Below are 22031 nucleotides of genomic sequence, written 5' to 3' on the forward strand. Positions count from 1 at the left end.
ATAATAATAATAATAATAATAATAATAATAATAATAATAATAATAATAATAATAATGAAAATGTAGGCTGATTGGGCCAACAGAAAATGTCAATGTACAAAGAAGAAAGCAACAGCCAAACCTACCATTAAGAACAGCAGAAGCGGCAACTATCGAAAACAACAACAACACAGCTAAAGCACAAGCACCGTGGTCCTCAGGTGGCCCAAATGACACACACAAAAAATTGTCACCCTGAAAGCAAAGCCAAATTCAACGTGCAGGCGATGAGGCCTCATAAGTAGTGGAAGGTAAAGGCTTCCTTTCACTAACCGTAAGCTGGGCATTAAATGAGATATACTGTAGCAGTTAGCTCTATGCCTCTATGTTCCTGGAATGTCCTATATGGTATTATGTACACTAGTGTCCAAAAGTTAAGCATAGGTTACGAATAAGCAGGGCAATAGGAAACGACCGCAAATCGCACGACATATGCACCTACCAACCTTACGTGTTCGCAATGTATAGGGAAGGAGTGTTCCCTGCTTTAACTCGTGGCGTAACCGCAAGGTAAACACAGCCAGTGCCTGCGCCCCATATTCCCTCAGCAGTGTTTGCCCTGTTATAGTGTGCGGAGTGTAGCCTCGTGGTGAACGTGACAACATAATGGCACATCGACGCCATTTGGGTCCCGTTTTGCAAGGGAGAATACTCGGCCGCCTGGCACAGACCGACATCACCGTATCCTTGAATGTACCACAAAAAGTTATGTCCAGGCTTTAGAGACGATTTCGAGAAACAGGAGATGTTAGTCGTAGGCCAGTACCAGGTCGACCAAGGGTAACCACCTCACAGCAGGACCGATATCCGGCCTTAACCGTCCGACGAAATCGGAGTGCAATTGTCGGCGGAGCTTGCAGCCGTCTCAGGGGTTGCCATTTCCCGGCAAACTGTGTACCGGAGGCTCAGAACATCAGGGCTGTTCGCCCGACGTCCAACGGTGTGCGTCCCGCTCGCTCCAGCACAGAGACGGGCCCGTTTACTGTGGAGCCGTCAACATCGAAACTGGACCATGAATGAATGGAGGCATGTACACTTCACAGATGAATCCCGCTTCAGTTTGCAGAACGATTCCCGTCGCACATTAATCTGGAGAGAACCGGGTAGTCGATAAAACCACCGGAACATTGTTGAACGGGACCAGTATGGTGGTGGTGGCGTCATGGTGTGGAGCGGCATCATGTTGAAGGGCCGTACGGACCTGCACATCTTCATGGGTGGTCCGAGGAACACTTAACGATCAGAGATACAGGGATGAGGTATTGAGACTACATGTTCGACTCTCCAGAGGAGCGGTTGGTCCAGATTTCCCCTTAATGGACTATAATGCCCAACCGCACCGTGCTGCTCTGGTGGATGAATTTCTGGCTGGGAAAGACATTCATCGCATGGACTGGCCAGCGAGGTACGCGGATCTGAATTCTATAGAACATGTCTGGGATGCATTGGGGAGGCGAACTGCATCCCATCAGCCTCCACCAAGGACCCTCCAAGATCTTAACATTGCCCTTTCAGAGGAATGGGATCGACTGCCACAAGAACTCTTGGACCATCTGATAGAGAAATGCCACGTCGCTGCAAAGCATGTGTGACCGTTAGGGGTAACCATACACCCTATTAACAGCATATCTTGTTGTGGAAGACATTGCCAAGTTTTGTTAGTTGTCAAAGGTGTACCTTAGCTATGAGAACCTTTCTGACGCTGCTTTTTTTTTTTTTTTTTTTTTTTTTTTGGACAAGTTGTGTGACATATGGAGTGTGATTCAGCTTCCGTTTGTTCAGCAATCCGTCGTCTGACATTCCTATCAGGTGGTATGGCTTAACTTTTGGACACTAGTGTACTTAGCCGTTCATCGTTACAGAAGGCGAATACAAAGCATCACGGTATATTATTATGGTTATTATTATTATTATTATTATTATTATTATTATTATTATTATTATTCATTCATTCAACTTCGCTAATCGGCCAACTAGGGACCACGATAAGCCTCACTTTACATTCTGGCATTTGTTCATCTTTCGCTTGATCCACATCGTCTTCATTAGCTCACTGTGTTTAGCACGACGTTCTTCTGTCCATTTAGCACCAGTTGCCCGTTTTTCGTCCCGGAAAGTCCCAAAAGTCTTGATGGCTGCTCTGAAAAGATTTCGGTCTTGTGCATCTTCTGCTTGTAGGCCCAGTTCTTTAAGATCTTTCTTGACATTAACGTACCATGGCATTGCCGTTTTTGGTTTTGCGTCAAATATACTGAAGATACGTTTCGTCCATCGAGAGTCGATCATCCGTCGTATATGACCGTAGAAGCGAACTCTGCCTTTACGCATTGTGTCCGTGATCTTCTCTATCTTAGAGTATACTTCTTGCCTGGATTTTCTAATGTAGATGCCATTTTTGTAGTTCGGACCTAGTATGGTGCGTAGGATCTTTCTTTATTTCCTCTTAAATCCGCAAGCAAACATTTCTCGGACAGGATAAGGCATTCAGATGCATACAGTGATACTGGTTTGATGACAGTGTTGTAGTGACGAATTTTTGTGTTCAGGGAAAAGCACTTTTTGTTGTAAATGTTGCAGGTGGTTTGGAAAGTGACTTCCATTTTCTTGATTCTTGCTGCTATGGCCTCTTTGTTAAGTCCATTTTGCTGAATCCATTCCCCAAGGTATTTAAATTTACTAACACGGTTTATCGTTCCATATTTGGTGTTTAGTTGTGCCGTATCATCTTTGATATTTGACATTACTTCTGTCTTTTGAAAGGAAATTTGTAAACCTGTTTGTTCTGCTACTTCCTTCAACACATTGATCTGTTCTGTTGCACTTTCGAAATTTTCTGCCATAAGGGCTATATCATCAGCGAACGCTAAGCAATGTATTTTCACTCCATTTTTCTTTGCCCCAATCCTTACGGGTTTGTAAAGGTTTCTTTCTTTTAACGTTGTAACGTCGTGCGTCAATTCGAACGTTATCATTCTTTACCCGATACCTCCATTTCTAACTCGTAGTTGGGCTGCCTAATCAGATGAAATGGGGTCGCTCAGCGGATACCTCAGGGTTTTCAAATGCCAAGTAAGACATGTAATCTTACTTCAAGATACGCTTAACGTGAGTACGAAGAGATTAACAGCTCACGGGTGACGCCTATAGAAACTCATGACATATAGTAATAATCGTCAACCATTTTTTTAAAAAATCAGAGTATTTAACTACGTGAGAACTGGTCATGACTAAATGGAGTACTTAATTAATCAAAAATTCTCTTAGCTAAGCAACTAACTTACCAACTAGGCTACAATGAAAGAACTCATGATACATAAAATTGTAGAACATAAGATATTTATTGATTAAATATTGGACTATTAAATTGGAATTTTATGCAAGGCCTTACTTAGCATTGCGTATTAACAAGTGGATTGTGAGTCAGCGCTGGCTCGTAGAAAGAGAAATAATATGTAGTCTTAAACTATCTAGATCAGTTCCTTCGTGAAATAAAATTTGCGTATGTACATATTTACAATCGATCACTGGACATCTAAGGTCCATACTGCAATTAAGTCATAGATATAATACCAACACAATCAAGTTGTTATGAGAGCTCATTTGCTTTAAGATTAATTAAACAAGTCTGGATTAAAAACACGGTTAAGCTGAAATGTCTATAAAGTCCGCTAATAAGCTCAAACTTGAAATTGAACCAAATTATAACTTTAAATTGCAGGACAAAACTGTATATCACAGATATATTTAATCGCCAATCATATTAGAAGTGAGCGTTGAGAATATTAAATAGTAAATCGTAGCTGATAAGTAAACTCGAATAAGTAAATCTAGATGCAAAAATGTAATTGAATAAATCCATATGAATAAATCCCTATTAATAAATTCGAACTCATGCTTTATTGCTACGTTCTCGTTGTGCATGGATAACTACTTACTAACTAAGGCATTTGTTCCTAGTGCCTGTTAAATTCGGCTCCTAGTCTAACATTTCCCTAGCTGTAGTTCGTTGAGAAAATGCAAGTTCAAACAGAGAATATGTTAATCTATTCATCTATCTAACTAACTTCAACATAATCTTTGACTGTCACACATGTCTTTTAGGCTCAATGTCCCTTTCCTTCGTTATATTCCATAACATTCTACTTCAATGCAAGCTATTTTATTCATACGCAGTTACAATGCAAGCGCTATGTCGCTGTATTCAGAAATATAATATCATATTTATCGGTGTCGTGAATGCATTTGGTCAAATACAGCTATAATTCTACAATAGTAAATTCTGTTCATACCTTGGCTTAGGTCACTCCAGCGGTGTGGGCAATCTCACGTATACGAATCTAAAGAATGTGTGGCATATCTTAAACTGCAGGCACTCAATGGCCCCTACGTAGTGCGTATAAAACTTCCCATATCACTATATAACTCATACTTTTCCTCAAGTTAGCACAATTGCAACCTTACTTTAACATCCATATAATATCTTAACATCGTAGCCTCAATATTAACTCGTCGCGTTCCCAAATACATGACCATGTCAAACTACCACACTATGTTTCTTAAAACAACATTTTAAAGTTGCTATATCTCATAACCTATGATTGAGTTCAATGCCCTTATTGCGAATCAAAAATAATGCGTGATTCCATATGTTTATTTTACACCGCGCGCAACCAATCGTGACGTCGACTTGTAGCATTACCAATACGAAATCTCTGTAATCTGCCAGTATGTCATTACTATCAGCTGTTTCCAAAATTCTTTTTCAAACCTCACGCTACGTACGTGTATTTTGACCGATATATGATGACGTATATATCCAACACATTAGAATCTTATGCTATATTGCTAGATCACGTAACTACGGACTTAAATATCTCACACTTCATTGGTAACATTCACTTGCATTTCTTATATATCGGTTTATATTTAGCCCGCCGGCCCCCGTGGTGTAGGGGTAGCGTGCCTGCCTCTTACCCGGAGGCCCCGGGTTCGATTCCCGGCCAGGTCAGGGATTTTTACCTGGACCTGAGGGCTGGTTCGAGGTCTACTCAGCCTACGTGATTAGAATTGAGGAGCTATCTGACGGTGAGATAGCGGACCCGGTCTAGAAAGCCAAGAATAACGGCCGAGAGGATTCGTCGTGTTGACCACACGACACCTCGTAATCTGCAGGCTTTCGGGCTGAGCAGCGGTCGCTTGGTAGGCCAAGGCCCTTCAAGGGCTGTAGTGCCATGGGGTTTGGTTTGGTTTTTTTTATATTTAGCCCATCGGCACATACCTAAGGCACATGTGTAGGTAAACCAAAAATTATGCGATTAAATATTGTAAATGACTTAGCTCGCTCATGGTTGGTCCTGGTCCAGCTATTCTGCTCCCAAATGGATGTGGTTGGGTCTGCGGTTAGGTCATGGGTTGGATATCTGGTACATCATCTGCTTCCTCATCACGGGATTGCTGTCTGTTTCCATTCGCCTTCCTCATCATGGCTCGGTCGTATGGTTTCCCGTCGCCTTCCTCATGATGCCTCGGTCGTATAGCTTCCCGTCGCCTTCCTCATCATGGCTCGGTCGTATAGCAAGATGCACTGGTCCCCAGCTTGGTCCATCATGTATATTTAGCACATCATCCTCATGGTCTTCTTATCAGCAACTAAATTAAGGATTATAGTGCAGTGAACAGCCATTATATAATTCTTTTTGAAGTCTGTAATCCTTAAATTTATTATTTCCTTTGTGGCTCTCCGACGTATATCTTCGATCTCGTTGGTGTTGATTTCAGTGAATGTATCTCTGTCGGCCGCTTCTTGTAGATCTTGGGAAACTAATTTCTATTCTCATTCAATAATTCGAGATGTATCTTTTCTTGTATGAGATCCTTTTTTTTTAATGCTGCTTTGGTCTCCTTTTGCAGAGTATAGATCAACTGCGCTCCGTATCCACCCGCGCGTATCTCGTGGTACTTAGCTGATTCCTTTTTAATATCTCTAATCAACTCTGCTTATTTTTTTCGATGAATTGACTTGTTTTCTTCTCGTTTCGGACGCCTTTTCCTTTAGTATAGCTTCTGATCCTTTCTTCTTCCTTAAAAAAATTATACCGCGGTCGGTAGTTCCGTCTTCACTCTTCGTTGAGAAAAATTAAGATGGAGATTTCTTAACAATCAAGTTTTCTACTTTTGTTTTCGTAAAACAATACAGTAGACAGTCCACTGTCCGTTCCATGACGTGTATGGCCTTCTATGTCACCGCAACTGGTGTCTATTCTTTGCTTCCTATAGATTAAATGGGCCATACCTTCTCTCGGCGCCATTTTGAAAGCTGTTGCGGAGGTGTGAACGGGCACAACGTCTTTCGCCACTCCTGTATTACCTTCTCAAGTACGCAGTTGAACAAAAGAGGTGACAGCCCATCTCCCTGTCGAACGCCTGTCTTAATCTCAAAGGGTTCAGAGAGACATCCTTGGAATTTTACTTTGGATTTGGTGTTAGTTAGTGTTGCTCTTATTATCGCCAGCAGTTTCTCATCGACTGCCATTTCTGCAAGGATGTTAAGCAACACATCACGGTCGATGGAGTCGTATGCTTTCCTGAAGTCTACAAATATAGATACATAGGTTCGACCTCTCAGCATATGGTATCTTATTATGGTTTTTAGGTTAAGTATTTGTTCTGCACTTGATCGGCCTTTCCGAAAACCTGCTTGGTATTCCCCGAGTTTGTGCTCAATTTGCTGTTCTAGTCTTTCATGGATGGATAGTGACAGGATCTTGTAGGCTACTGGCAGAAGAGAAATTCCACAGTAATTGTTCACATCTCTTATATTTCCTTTCTATTATTATTATTATTATTATTATTATTATTATTATTATTATTATTATTATTATTATTATTATTATTATTTCAGTAATATACAGGGTGATTCAGCTAAGTTGCCCACCTCAAACATCTTCTGATCCGTTAAAGATATAAGCATTCTGTTTTCAAATTCTTAAATTATTGTTTGAAGGGGCTCATAAAATACTGTCCTATTCCTCATGATCACATATGTAATTACCGAGAAACCGGTAGAAACTTTTTTTAAATAGGGCTGAGCTAATTTCAACTAGTAAAACAATTAAGAATAGAGTGACAAATTCAGAGATGTGCTTATTTTGCAAATCCGACAATTACTTTTGGGTATATTAAAAGGTTTCAAATGTGCAGGCATTAAACAGAAAGGGATGCGTCTTTCGCCTAGATGTCGGGCGCGTAGTTCTCGTGCTTGGTTCACATCTCGTTGATAAGCACACATAACGTCGCCATTATCGCGAAGAAAGTCGGAGAAAAAAAAAGCAGTATGATGTAGGCTTACGACATTTCAGAGCTACAAAGCTTTGGTTGCGCTGAATCAGAAAAATACCAGATAACACAGTGAAATTGTAATAATATAAGGGCATGTGGCTGATCAAACATTTTGGCAATGCACATACCATCAGAATATGTTATATATGGAATACGTTCTGTACGTTGTGTGTGTTTATCAAACAAAGCGTGAGCCATGCAGGAGAACGATACAATGAACTCACAGTGGGCGGCGCGTCGCTTTCCGTCTAATACCCACGCATAACGTAACCCTTTGAAATCCCAAAAAAGTACTCGTCAGATTTGTAAAATAAGCACATCACTGAATTTGTCACTCGATTCTTAATTGTTCTACTGGGTAGTCCCATTTAAAAAAAGCAAAGTTGCTACCGGTTTTTCGATAGGCCTAGCGTACGTGATCGAGAGGAATAGGGCAATATTTTATTAGCCCTTTCATACAATGTAACAATTTGAAAACGGATCAGAAGCTATTTGAGATGGACAACTTAGCTGGATCACCCTGTACAGTTCAGACACACGTACTGTATGTTTGACATTCCAGTGTTAATTACGAGCACTATCCGACTGATTTACATAAAAGAAATCAGCAATTTCAGTGAGATGGTCAGAGAAGTACCAAAAATGTGACAAGAAATGCCTGTCTTACCTCAGCAGCGTAAATTATTTCGAAGAAAATACAAGGAGACCTTGGATTTTAAACCACGATATTAAATATCAATAGACCGAACAAGTAGAAACAGTCAGAAAATATCCGGCTTCTAGGCCCAATGGTCAGTGTAGTGGCCTTAAGTTCAGGGGGGCCCACGTTCGATTCCCGTCCGGGCAGGCGATTTTCACTCCACATGGTTCATTCCTGTGACGCGAGGACTGGGCGTATAGGTCCGTCTGAATACACATTTCTTCATCTACACACAACACACTGCACTACAAACCACCACCAAACACACGAATACATATCTCTACATAGCGTTTCCATCAGGAAGGGCATTCCGTTGTAAAATTGGGCTGAATCCAAATGAAGGTGGGAAAAGGGCCACGAAGATGAAGAATGGCCAGGGCCTCAAAAGAAAGTCCTAAATTCGTCACGGTTATGGCAAGTGTCGGCCAGCCCCGTGGTGTAAGGGTAGAGTGCCTGCCTCTTACCCGGAGGCCCCGGGTTCGATTCCCGGCCAGGTCAGGGATTTTTACGTGGACCTGAGGGCTGGTTCGAGGTCCACTCAGCCTACGTGATTAGAATTGAGGAGCTACCTGACGGTGAGATAGCGGCCCCGGTCTAGAAAGCCAAGAATAACGGCCGAGAGGATTCGTCGTGCTGATCACACAGCACCTCTTAATCTGCAGGCCTTCGGGCTGAGCAGCAGTCGCTTGGTAGGCCAAGACCCTTCAAGGGCTGTAGTGCCATGGGGTTTGGTTTGATTTTATAGCAAGTGCCGGCTACTGATCTAAGGGAGAAGTACGTATGCATGCCGCATCAGAGAGAAAATAGCCAGAAAGTTATTTGGATAATCATCAGCTCGCATAGAAAGCCTAAGTGTCACTGACGAGGTGTACTAAGGAAATTAGGAGGGACCTAGTTTCCATTTGCTTTTCTCATCCACCCAGAATATTTTTATTACATATCAATCTGCCAAAGTCCGTGAAATGTACACACTAACCGACTCTACGGACAACTTTCAAACAATGTCACAAGAACTGGCTGCATAAGGAATGGCGTTACTATCATCGCTCATACCTCAGCCACTTTTATACCGTGAAAGCCAAAAGATGAGGCCGAGACAAAGCAAGAGAACTGTTATATCCCATACTAGAAGATATCGTCCACTGTCACCATTATGGAGAGAAACAGATCCGGTCAAGGGAGAAGTAGATATATCCAAAACATGCTGTACTTGATCCAACGATATGACGACTGTCAAAATCATGTGGAAGTACAAGTACGCCCTTTTTTAAGAAGAGTACTAGAGCAATCCACAAGGATATTAATTTTTACCTTCTGGATGAGGATGAGACACGCGGAGTACTGTGTGAATACTTGATGCTACTCTCGCCGCACAGGTAATAACCCGCTGTAATTGGATTTTCCGTACAGCAGCAGTAGCAGCATCTTCCCCCTCGTAAGGGGGTGGAAATGAGCCCTTTTACAGGAAAGGAAGGGTGGGGAGAGACCGGCATCCGCGTGCTCTGCTCTGAAAACTGAAAGTAAACGCATCCTGCTTGGGGTAAAACATACCTAACAGAAATAAAGTCTATATATTCCAGGTCTCAAAATTAGAAAATAAAATTAATAACCACAAAAGTACAGTAACAGATTGCTCGCATAATTCAAAGCACTAGAGCAGTCATGGGAAGCTCAAATGCCACCACAAGGTATAACGTGTAAGCGTGGAAGTTCAGGACAGATCACGCCAACGATAGCAAATTCACTGAGTAGAGATAGAACAGTAGGTACAGTTTATGCTAGCGACCACAGGTCCGAATATAAAATTTGTCTCTCTCACAAATGTTTTTATACAAAAAATGCAATCGTAGGATAACGAGATAAAGAGCACGCGTATGCTGTATTTAAATAATAATAATAATAATAATAATAATAATAATAATAATAATAATAATAATAATAATAATAATAATAAAGCGAACAGACAAACTTCAGAAAGCGTACAAACTCACATACACACACTCTACAATAAAAGAAACATATCAAGACAGGCCAAACTCAGGCACTACAATACAGCTGTACTACTAGAAGCTCTTAACACTCCAGAAACAACCACAATTGGAAAATCAGGTATCATGGAGACAGACAAAATAGAACGTAAAATCCTCAGAAAGATTTCTGGAGCAATACACAGAGATGGTATATGGATAAAGAGACCAACTAAAGAACTATACTAATACACAGATTCACAAACATGATCAGAAAACGCCGACTAATGTTCTATGGGCACCTACATAGAACGGACAGTAACAGACTCACAAAGAGCATTTTTGATGTAGCTAACAGCTCAATAAAGAAAAACAATTGGCTGAAAGAAATATAAGAAGATCTACAACGAGCAGGTATCGACAAGGCAATGATAAATGAAAGAAACATATTCAAAAATAAATATTATGAACCGAAATCTGAAGTAAAAGAGAGTGAAAAACAGGGAAAGCATGAACTGAACAAAGGAAACAAGAACATAGTCAAACAATGACGAGATTTTGAGAAGAGAAAAGGAAAATAAATAACAAGACGAAATTGAATAATTATGAAACATTCAAGTTCAAGCACTGTCATAATAATAATAATTATAATAATAATAACAATAAAGCAGACCACATTCCTTATGCACGGAAAACGAAAAACAACGGCGCCTGCCTTAACTTAGTCTCTTAATGTCACTTTTATCCTTACGATAGCAGTGGTTGCTTATCCTCTTCCTGTTCGTTGTAGTGAGCCATTGTGTGTTATTCAGTAAAGCTTACGCAGGATGGCCTTTCAACTATCCATCTTGAACAATATTTCCGATTAGGAATACTACGGACAGAAAGACATGGCCAAAGCTCTTCTCGAAGAGCCACAAAGCCCGTCTATCAGTAAGGAAACGACACTGGTTTCAATAAGGAAATTTCAATATACTTTGACATTCTACAGTCCGAGTTCGAAAAGCACTCCTGCCCATCTGATCGAATTTACAACGTAGATGAAAGCGAATATACAGCTGTACATTCCGAAAAGGCGTAAGTCAACGGGCTGAGAGGACTGGGTATCAGTGATCATTTTGTGGGGCCTAAGGTCATATTCCAATCGAAGAATATGAAACAGTTTTCTCGAGGGGCTCTTGTCACAATAACTGTTGCTGTTCATCCTTTACGTTATATACAAATTTGTTCACCCAATGGTTCGAACACTTTTATGCAGAAGAATCTCCAGGTTTGCTCGTCTTGGATGGTCATTACTCCCATACCAGGAATCTGAAAGTAATCGAACCCGCAAGAAGAAACCATGTCACTAACCTATCGTTGCCACCTCATGCTATGCTTAAATTGTAATTACTGGACAAAACCCTCATGGGACTCTTCAACGTTTATTATAGTGAAGAAATCAGAATGTGATTATGGGACAGTGGTAAGTCAGTATGACGTATTTAGTAAAGCATATGCCAGCATTGCCATTAATGAGTTTCAGCCTGCCGACTTGCGCCCATTCAACAGGGATATTTTCATGGAATCCGATTTCCTAATACAAGTAGAGACGATTCTGAAGAACAGAACCAGTGAAAAACTGATACCCAGACAGTTCCTTCTGATACAAATAGGCCATCCTCACCTACAGATGCAACTCTAACTTCTATGTCGCCTTCTGAAGCCCGACCCAACACATCCCACCAATCCAGCACTTTCCAAATTGCTCCTGTGCCATCTGTAAGGAAGAAGGGAACAAACAGAGGAAGATGAGCTACAAGTCCTGCTGTCATAACTTCTTATCATTATCAAATCACAACGACATCTCCCGAAGAAAATGAGTCGTCGTGATTGGGAAGAATATGCACACTGCCGGTATGGGACTCCAACCTAAATTAACGATGGAACTGTAAGAGATACATGCAATCATACCCGAGTACCTGAAAGTCTTAGGAGCAACATACATCAAAATTCGTTACTTGTTAACGAAGTCCAGAATAGCATCGCAGGGCTGACTACAGCGACAAGTTTCGTGGTTTTTAAACCAGTGTGATGCCTTCTTTATGGACTGTACATTTCTCTGTCCCTCCTTGTTTAACCATTTTCTCGTAGTCCATGGTTTTAAGAAATACATGAGAAATTATGTATATTATTTTTTGAAAGTCTCTTGATACGAACAATATCAACATCTGAGGACAGTTTTTCTCCAACGACTGTTTACGTTGACTTTGTGAAGTGGCTATTCATTTTGGGATATCGTTTCTGGTTTGTTCCACAGATGATATAAGCGGTACCGCAGGAAAATATACGAGGGGCATTGATACTATAAATCTCCGATTTAATTAAGATGGATTATGTTTGAATTGTGGCATGTCGTGTATTCGGAGTATAAAAGTATTTCAAGCGAAAGTAGGAGCAAAATTGTATTTCCTATTCCATTATGTTATCATTCTCTCCAATCAAGACCTCAGAATTTATTCGATAAGCTGGACCATTGCGGTTTGAAACGGTTTTATTTTGAAGATGTTTAAAATGTACCATTTAAATGTTATAATATAAGCAGAGCTAGCCGACATGATATTTTACCTTTATTTTCAATATATTCTTCAAATTGTAGTGTATGTTTAGACAATTGCATGACATATTTTAGAATTATTTTGAAGTGCGTAACTATCCTAAGCCTAGACACGACTCTGTGGTTTGATTTCTGCGTAAGTCATACATCCTGAGGCTTCTGACTGTCACATTCAAAGACACGAAAATTTACAAGCTTGCAGAGTTGCTTGTTCCAGAAATAAGTGGAGAGATTTTCTGGTGAAGTAACTCGCTTCTAGGATTCTAGTTCCGGGAGCGAACACCCAAGGCCAATATATATTTTGAACAAAGAAATGAAGAAGCCATCCATCAAGTGCAAAATTTCACTTACTCCATATATGAAGATTAGAAACGATTTTGTGAAAGCTGAGACACATTCAACCACTGTCTACCTGCAAACTCATTATCAGGAAGAAGAGAAGAAAAAACATGGCACATACACTCACCCATCTGGGTGTCGTTCCTCCTCCCACTAGGTACTCACCTGAAAGTAAATGAAAGGTAACATTAGAAAATACACGACCAACACGATTTTCTAAACAGATGTACAAAATTACAACAACGTATATATAATTAATATTAAACAGAAAAGTATACAATACATGATTATTATTATTATTATTATTATTATTATTATTATTATTATTATTATTATTATTATTATTATTATTAGACTATTATTATAACCATGTCACTCAACCATGTAAGTTTTCAAATTCGAAATAATTCTCTGGAGAGGCCTGTCTGCAGTACATTAGTGAAATTGGCATTTATATTTTATTTATTTATTTATTTATTTATTTATTTATTTATTTATTTATCTCGCTATAGATGGAGCTGGCTTACATTAGCATTTATTGAATTTTGCTGGGAGCTTAGGCATCGTGATCAAGAGCATTATAGTATCTTACCATCTGTGAAATCTATCGAAAAAGAATCTATGAGGATATAGTGTTTGTACTATTGTGTTGCACAGTATTTAATTAATATCTGTGTTACTGATTTTACGGTCCGATTCCTTGGTTGAATGGTCTGAGTCATGGCCTTCGACTTAGAGGGACCTGGGTTCGATTCCCGGAAGAGTCTGAAATTTCTACCACATCTGGTTAATTCCTCTGGCTCTGGGATTGGGTGTTAGTGTTTCTCTCAATACACACTTCTTCATAAACTACCCACCACAGAGACACACTAAGTAGTAAATACATTCCTCTACACATGGTTAGTGTCAGGAAGGACATCCGGACGTAAAACCGTGCCAAATCCACATGTGTGACAGTTTGCACTCGCGAACACACCAGGAAGTGGGAAAACCAGCGGAAGAAGAAGTTTCTGGTTTTACGGCGCACTCACTACTTTCATAGTTTCCGGAGACGCCAAGGTACCGGAATTTCGTCCCTCTACCGTGCCCGTAAATCTACAGACACAAGGCTGGCGTATTTCATCACTCTCAAATACCATCGAACCAGACAACTTGGGCTGGGGAAGCCGGTGCTCTACCTTCCGATCCACTCAGGCGGGCTATGTTTAATTCGTAACCAACTACGACTGGTATGGAAGTACCACTGGCTTGTTTGTAGGGTTGACACCTTTCGCCAAACGGAATATGGGACATATACAACGTGGTCCCAAACGCCTAAATAACATGACTAACCAAATACTGTGATGCCTTCTCATAAATGTCCCCACTGTGAACAAGTCTGCCAGTCTGCACATATTGTCAACATAGATACTGTCTTAGGAGAGCTCATCCAAAAGTCCATCGTGCGAACCGTCACCAACAGCACAATCCTGATTTTCGCTTCCCCCCGTTCAACGTTTCAAACACATATTAGTGCTCCAGTTGATGCTACATCTCCAAATGAGTCATTCCAGGCTAAAAACTGTAAAAACAGTATAAGAACTTTAAGACGAGTTTCATCGGCAGTGATCCTGATACCATTCTTATGAAACTGAATAAAAAATTGTCACTGGTTGTAAAAACATCGGTTTGGAAGTAAATCAGCATAAATGTGAAACCTACTTCTTTTTTAAAATTTATTTATTGATCGATCAGTATTTGTGCTATGCAGATCGGAGTGTAAAGAATACTTAATAACCACACACACATGAGTAGAGATGGGAATTTGCCTATTTTATTCTTGTGTTCAGAAACGTACGTTTTTGAGATATAAATCCGTTTTAGGGTCCTTTTAGCTAGATTTCGTTGATTTTATTGTGCCTATAAATGCCTATTTCAGGGGTTTGTGTGTATTTGGAGTATAATTGCCTGTTTGATGCCTTTTGACTATTTTAAAGAAGCCGGTTTTCTTATAATGTAGCTGGTGTGCTCGACAGAATTATCTTCTCATTTCTCAAAATCTGTTTACCCCACAAACAGAAATAGGAGTTCTCGTAAGTTACCAGAAATGGTTGTTGGGAAATTTCCATCAGGAAAAACAAATTTGACCTCGAAGCCTTTAACTCCTCCAACCTCCTAAGACATATGCGACAACCAGTCAAAGTGGAACTATATTGCGCAACCCATATCCCCTATATCTCTCTCTCGATGCAAACGCGAACTGTTGTACGTGTACGCTTTATCTTCAGAACGTGTTGTGATTTATTGTGAAGAAAGAGAAGAAGAAGCGTGCCTCCAGCAAAGCCCGAAGAAAACTCGAAGTCCTTCTGGCTGAACTAATGGATAACAGGGGCTGTGGAAGAAGTCAGGGCAAGTTTTGATAGAACCTCTGGGAAGGTAGCCGCTGTAAGTGACAAGTTCGATAGGGTCCTGCAGCGGAATCCAGGATGGAAAGTGATGGTAAAAGTAGCCATGGAGCTGCGAGGTGAAGTAGATGAAACAACTGAACTAAAACCAGATGAAGTGGCTTCACTGAAATTTCGTTCGGTCTTTTCAAGTGATGTTGGGAGATCTTTCTCTCAGAACAAAACCATTCTGCATGACAGGAGAACAGGATTGTTATCAGAAAACATTGAAAAGTTGCTTGTTGTAAATTCCTTTTATAGTAATTGAGTGTGTTGTTAAATTTTAAGTAATTTTCTTCATGCCTATTTTACACTTTAGTGTCTATTTACATGCCTATCTTGGCTAATTTAAGAGCCTATATGCCTGCCTATTTTAACTGGTGCCTATAATTCCCATCTCTTCACATGAGTACACGCATTAAAGAAGAGAAAAAGAACAGAAGTAATTAACAAGCACTCGAGAATAATTAGTCTGAGTTTGGCCATGTTGGCTCCTCTAACACATTGAACACTGAGAAGAAAGCAGAACGTGAGTTCACAGTATAGAGTTACTAGTTCGTAATTTGAATAATGTGTTGATAGGTTTCATTTGAACCCTCTGTGTCTGATGAGTCTCTGAAAAGTAGATCTTGTGGTAATCGTTATTTTAAGCGGGTCGGCCGACGTGACTTGACGGCGATGTTGTAGAGCACAGCGTCTGCGACTGCTTCAATTCGGCTAAAGAATTTTCTGGCTATCGTTTTTTATAAATTGACGTTGCGGAGTTGCTTGTTGCGCAGGTACCACGGAGCGTTACTCATCATGCGGAACACACTATTTTGAAAAATTTGCAGTTTGTTGAGTTGATTGTTGGAAGCTCCTTCCCAGAATGGAGAAGCATAGGTGATTATTCGTCGGAGAAGTTCTCTGTACAACAATAATGAGAATTAAATTCCAAGCTGGGTTTATCTACTTAGAATAGTGTGTGCCAATGTTGTTAGTCGTTTAATATGAGCATTCCGAATCAAGCGTGTGCCTAAGAGACCACAAAAATATTTGACTGCGGTGTCACGAGGTAGCCACGTTAGTCGGTTATTGTAGAGCATAGGAGACGATGTAGCGGTGTATGGTCTGAGTGCAAATATCTTCGTTTCTGTCTTTGTGGGATTCAAGGAGCAATTTCGGGAACTAATTAGATAGCTGAATGAGGGAAGTTTGTAGGCTGGAGATGGCTTCGTGAAGATCAGAATGGGCGGTGAAAAGAACTGTATCGTCGGTGTAAATTGCTGTGCATGAAGGTGTAAGATCAGGATGTCACTCATAAAGATATTGAACATAAGTGGTGCTAGAATGGATCCTTGTGGTACTGCAGTTATTTTCTTCGGTACGTACAACAAACATTCGGTGTGTTAGTGAACCCTTGACTATGATGATGAGGTAATGTGGGAGGGCAATTCGATGTAACTTTAACAGCAGGCCTTCATGCCACACAGTATCGAATGCTTGTGCTATATCCAGGAATACAGTCGCTGTATATTGTTTATGTTCATAGCCCTTGATTATGAATTCAGTGACACGAAGAAGCTGGTGGACCGTTGTGTGTCTAGGTCGTAATCCAAACTGGAAAGTTGTCAGTATGTCATTCCTAAGGACGTAAGCAGATATTTGACGGTAGAGAATCTTCTCGAAGATACTGGATAAAGTGGGAAGGAGATTGATTGGTGGGAGGCTAGTAGGTTTGCCAGGTTTGTGGTAAACGATGATTTCGGCGAATTTCAACTTGGAAGGAAAATAACCCCAATACAGAGCAGCATTAAAAAGAGATGCCAGGTAAGCTACAGCTTTCTTAGATGTTGAAGGACGATATTTGGTATTAAATCATGGCCAGGTGACTTTCTTTGGCAGACGATTGATAAGTCTTCGAATTTCTCGCGGTGAGGTGAAGTGTATTCGGGTGTGTGCAGTAGGCTTATTGTTTTCTGCTTGGAGAGCGTCTTCTACTGGTAAAGTAGAATTTTCAGGTCCTATTGCGTTCGGATAAAATGTGGAAGGACTCGTAATATGCTGCAAGAATATTGCACTTGTCGACATCATCTGTGTATATGTGATCGTTACTTTTCAGCGGTGGCATGATTGTTAGTTCTCGGAGAATTCGTTTAGTTGCTATCCAGAGTGTGTGGACATCTGGGTGAATGTTTGGTAAATATCGTTAGTATGAACAAATTCTATATTGGTCCAGTTCCATTCTGACCCAGCGTGTTAGAGCATTTAACCTGCTATGTTGCCAGGGACGGCATTCTTATGCCAAATACGTCGAATTCGATGTTTCTCTTTTATCAGGCGCAAGATTTTTGTGGGAGATCGCTGGAGGTTGGTTTAAAGATGTGTAACAATGAAGATTTCACGCAGGTTATTATGTTGTACGTGAAATTCTGAACGGCATTGTCAATATCTTCACAGCTTTTCAATTTATAAGGTTGAGTCAGTGAGATATCTAGTGACGTTTGAAATACGACCAGTGATCAATCGTGGATTGCTGACTAAGGTGTATAGAGTCGCGTGAAATGTGAGCAATACTGGACAATGATCAGAGGTTAGTTCAGCCTATGGTTGCATATGGATGGGAAAGTTGAGGTCCTTTGCCAGCCCAATGTCGAGTATATCTGGCTGTACTCGTGGATTAAATGAATAATAAGTAGTTTAGAGTGATGCTAAGGTTTATATTCCATAGGAACTACTTGCGTCAAGAAGACGGCATCCATTAAGATCTCCAAGTCATACGATTGAATATCCACTTGTGAGAAGAAGTTCAGTATGCTTATCATTTAATTTACATTTGGGTGGCTTGTAGGCACATATCAACGGAGGGTCATTGATGTCATGGCATTTCAGTTTAATACCTAATGTTTCCATGGCGGGTACGACTAGTAAATAAATACTACAGTGAGCAATTCTCTTCCTTGTCAAGATGGCAACTCCACCTGAGGCAACTAGTGCTGTTCTGTCCGTACGGTAAATCAGGTAACCAGGAATTTTAAAATATTCATTTCAAATAAAGTGAGTTTCAGTAACACAAGCAACGTCAACATTATTGCTTTCCTTGCAAGGCATAAACATTAAGCGCTTTTGAAGAATACCGTTTGCATTCCAGTTTACAAGTGCTACTTGACGAGCTATCTGTAAGTTACGTTCCTCCATGTTGAAGAGTAGACGACAAGCAAGAGAGGATAAATTTACGGATTTGTGGGAGATAAGAAATAATAACTGATTTTAAGAGACTGAGAAGCTGAGAGAAGAAGTCACTGGAAGGAGATTGGTTAGAAGGTGCGATCGTGGTTTCTTGTTGAGTCTGTCGTTGAGAGGGAGGTGAGGATCTCATGGCTGCAACTTAGTTGTTAGTACTGAGTGGCGCAGGTTGTATGGGAGTAGACGTTAGAGGTGGAAATTGTACATTGTTATTGGATGGTGGAACGTCCCACGTAGGTCGTTGCTGCGAGTGAGGATGTCTTGGTTGCTGATACTGCTGCTGCTGTTGGCGTACGAGACTCTGTAGGAAGTCGATGTTGGTCGATGCCTGTTAACTGTGCTTTCTGTAAGTTTTAAATAGTTTAGTTTATAGTTTAAAGTTGGCGGCGTGATAATGCTGACAGTTGACACATTGTAGTGGAATCTATTTGAGAACTGTGCATTGGGAGTAATGATGTGAACCGATGCAGCGAACGCATCCTGGTGATAACTGCAAATAATTCTTAGTGTGGCCATAAGCTTGGCAACGTGTACATTGAGGAATATCGCTGCTATGATGTCGTAATTCAACTTTGACTATACTGCGCGACACATCGTGAGGTTAAGTATTGCCTTTCTTCCATCAGTGTCAGAGTTCAAGTGCGCAGAGTGGGGTGGGTTGCTTTTCTTTATTTAAAAAGCGAGTGACTATGTGAACTGGGAATCTGAGCTTTTGTAATTCAGTAAAGATCTCTTGATCACTGAGCGAATATGGTACATTTCGTATTATTACTGAAAACCTTTTATCTGTAGGGTTTCTATGAGTGAAGCATTGCTGGTGAATTGACTCGAAATATGCAGTCAGCGCTCGAAAGTCTGTTGTTGTGGTAGTGAACACTTTTACAACCTCGTCGATTAACTGTGTATGGAAGTCGGATTGGGTGATTTTGTGTATGTCTTGAACTAGTAGCTGATGATTATTCACTTCACGTAAGCAGATTGGTGGAATCTTTTCGGTAATGGTGTGAGTTACTTGATCGTGACGTTGATCAAGTATCACTAAGTGGTTGAAGGCGATTGTGAGTAAGAACATTGAGAACATACCGAGTGATACTCTGTGGTGATGTTAACACACGATGCCGTTTGGTGGGTGTATCGTTAGTTAGGGAAAGAGTACGTTGATGAGCTGATAGTCCTAGTTGATCGTGTGTATTCACTGGCTGAGTAGTGTTCATGCCTTAATTATAGTGTTGTATACTATATCATCAGTCACTGTTTCACGAGGAGCATAGTTAAATCTAGATGGCTGGGATATTTGTTTACTTACAGTCTGTGAATCTGAAGTAGGGAGCACGTTGGCGGTGGGCTGGCGGAGTTCGGTAGTTTAATGTCATTGTTCCGGATAGCAATGTTGCTGTGGTAGATGCTTTATTCAAAAAATTGAATTACCTCCTGCAGGCCACACCTTTGGTGCAATGAGCACACGAAGGTGACGGTCAAATGTTCTAAGCCCTTGCACATGAAGTTACAACAACAGCAACCACCCAGGGAGTTTGCTGCTAACACATATTAAACGAGAAAAACGTCTAAAAGCTGTAACGAGTGCGAATAACAACAAGTGTTCCGAAGCGTTCGTTTGCCCGCCGCAAGTGAACATTCTACAGCAATCCCCGACATTTCAAGGTCTGTTCTGTACACAACTGTGACTCAACATTTAGGATACCGGAAACTTTGTTCACGTTGGGTCCCAACAATTTTGACTGACGATCACAAAACTCAGCGAATGACGTCAGCCGCAATGTTTCTCACACGATACCATAGTGAGTTTTTAAAGTCTATCGTTACTGGCGATGACACTTGAGTCCTGGATGACACTCCAGAAACCTAAGATCAGTCTAAGCAGTGGATGTATCCTTCTCCAATGAAGCCAAAAAAAGTTTAAAATGACACTGAGCAACAGGAAAACAACGGCTGCCGTTTTTGGGGACCATAAATGTGTCTTGATGATGGACTTTATGGGGCAGGAGGCTGTCCAGACGAACATTAACTCACTGCTGGCAGACTTATTTCCAGAGGGCATCGGAAAGCTGGTGTCACAATAGGATAAATCCCTAAATTGTTTAGCGACTGTGGAAAAATAAGTACGAAGCCACTAAACTTTTAGTAATAAAATAATTTTGTTACATCAATGTGTATTTTATAGCCCATCGGAAGTTGAAAAAAAACCAGCCCTCGTAAGACGCTCAGAGACTTGGTAACGATTACGTGATTGAAGTAATGCCCCACCTCCATGGCTCGAACATCTAACACGATATAAATAATTGTTGCCTCAATTACGGACATCTCGACCAGTTGGATTCCTTTTGTACAATAATGATTGCTTCAAATCAATAAGTCCTGCATTGAAACAGATTGAACTATCGTTATATTATGTAGATGCTTCAGTTTTATGAGCACTACGTACGTCGTTGCCCTAATTCCAAGTTTGCTCTTACTCGGCGAGAACTTAGAAGCTGCACAAGGTAAAATTACTCCGGCAGGCGACACTAATGATGTTAAGTTACAATGCTTGTTTTCCGTTTCGCAAAGCCGAGTTAAAATGTGATGACACACAAGCAAGTAACTTTGAATTATTAGTACTTTGTACAGTCTGGCTTATCGCAGCGACTTGTATCCGAGAGCCTATCACAAACAGTGTTCCTGTAGACCATTCACTACGTCGATAATGATAATCTGCTTTCCCAATATGGTACAAATACGTCGGCACTCAGTGATTCTAGTAGATTCTCTACATACAGACGTGAAAAGTGGTATTTTGATCTCCTTTAAAAACAAAGAAAAACGCGTTTGGTGGGGGGTGGACCACGTGGTTCCAATGAGTCTTATACCACGTACACAGGTTGTAGAAAGGACGACTAAAAGGGGTCCGAGGGCTTTCATATTAGGAGCGTGGGTTGGCAACCACGGGTCCTCAAGCTGATTCTGGAATTGATTCCACTTACTTGTGTCAGGTCCCACTTCTTCAGCTATCCTGTTCTCATTTGGTCAACTCTTGTTCTTTTCAGACCCCAATGGTGGTATGTTTGAGAGACCAATGGAGTCTTTCATTTTCACGCCCTTCATAGCACTTATCGTTCTTCGAAGTGTCGGAACTTTCTCTTTTCCTTCAGATTAGTGATTGTACTTCCTCATTAAACAATAATCACCGCCACCACCATCACCACCTAGGCTGTAGTAATTAGTTACGATATTTGTTGGTCCGGGCAGCAATGGGCACCAATTAATCCATATTAATGATGTTTTACTGCACACTATATTTGAGGTCCCTCAACTAACGTTAATCAACAGGATCACTCAATGGAGCTCCCTTTAATGATTAATATTATGTGTCCTTAGCTCAATAATAATAATAATAATAATAATAA

Source organism: Anabrus simplex, chromosome 1 (genome assembly GCF_040414725.1).
Source record: "Anabrus simplex isolate iqAnaSimp1 chromosome 1, ASM4041472v1, whole genome shotgun sequence".
Classification (NCBI taxonomy): Eukaryota; Metazoa; Arthropoda; class Insecta; order Orthoptera; family Tettigoniidae; genus Anabrus; species Anabrus simplex.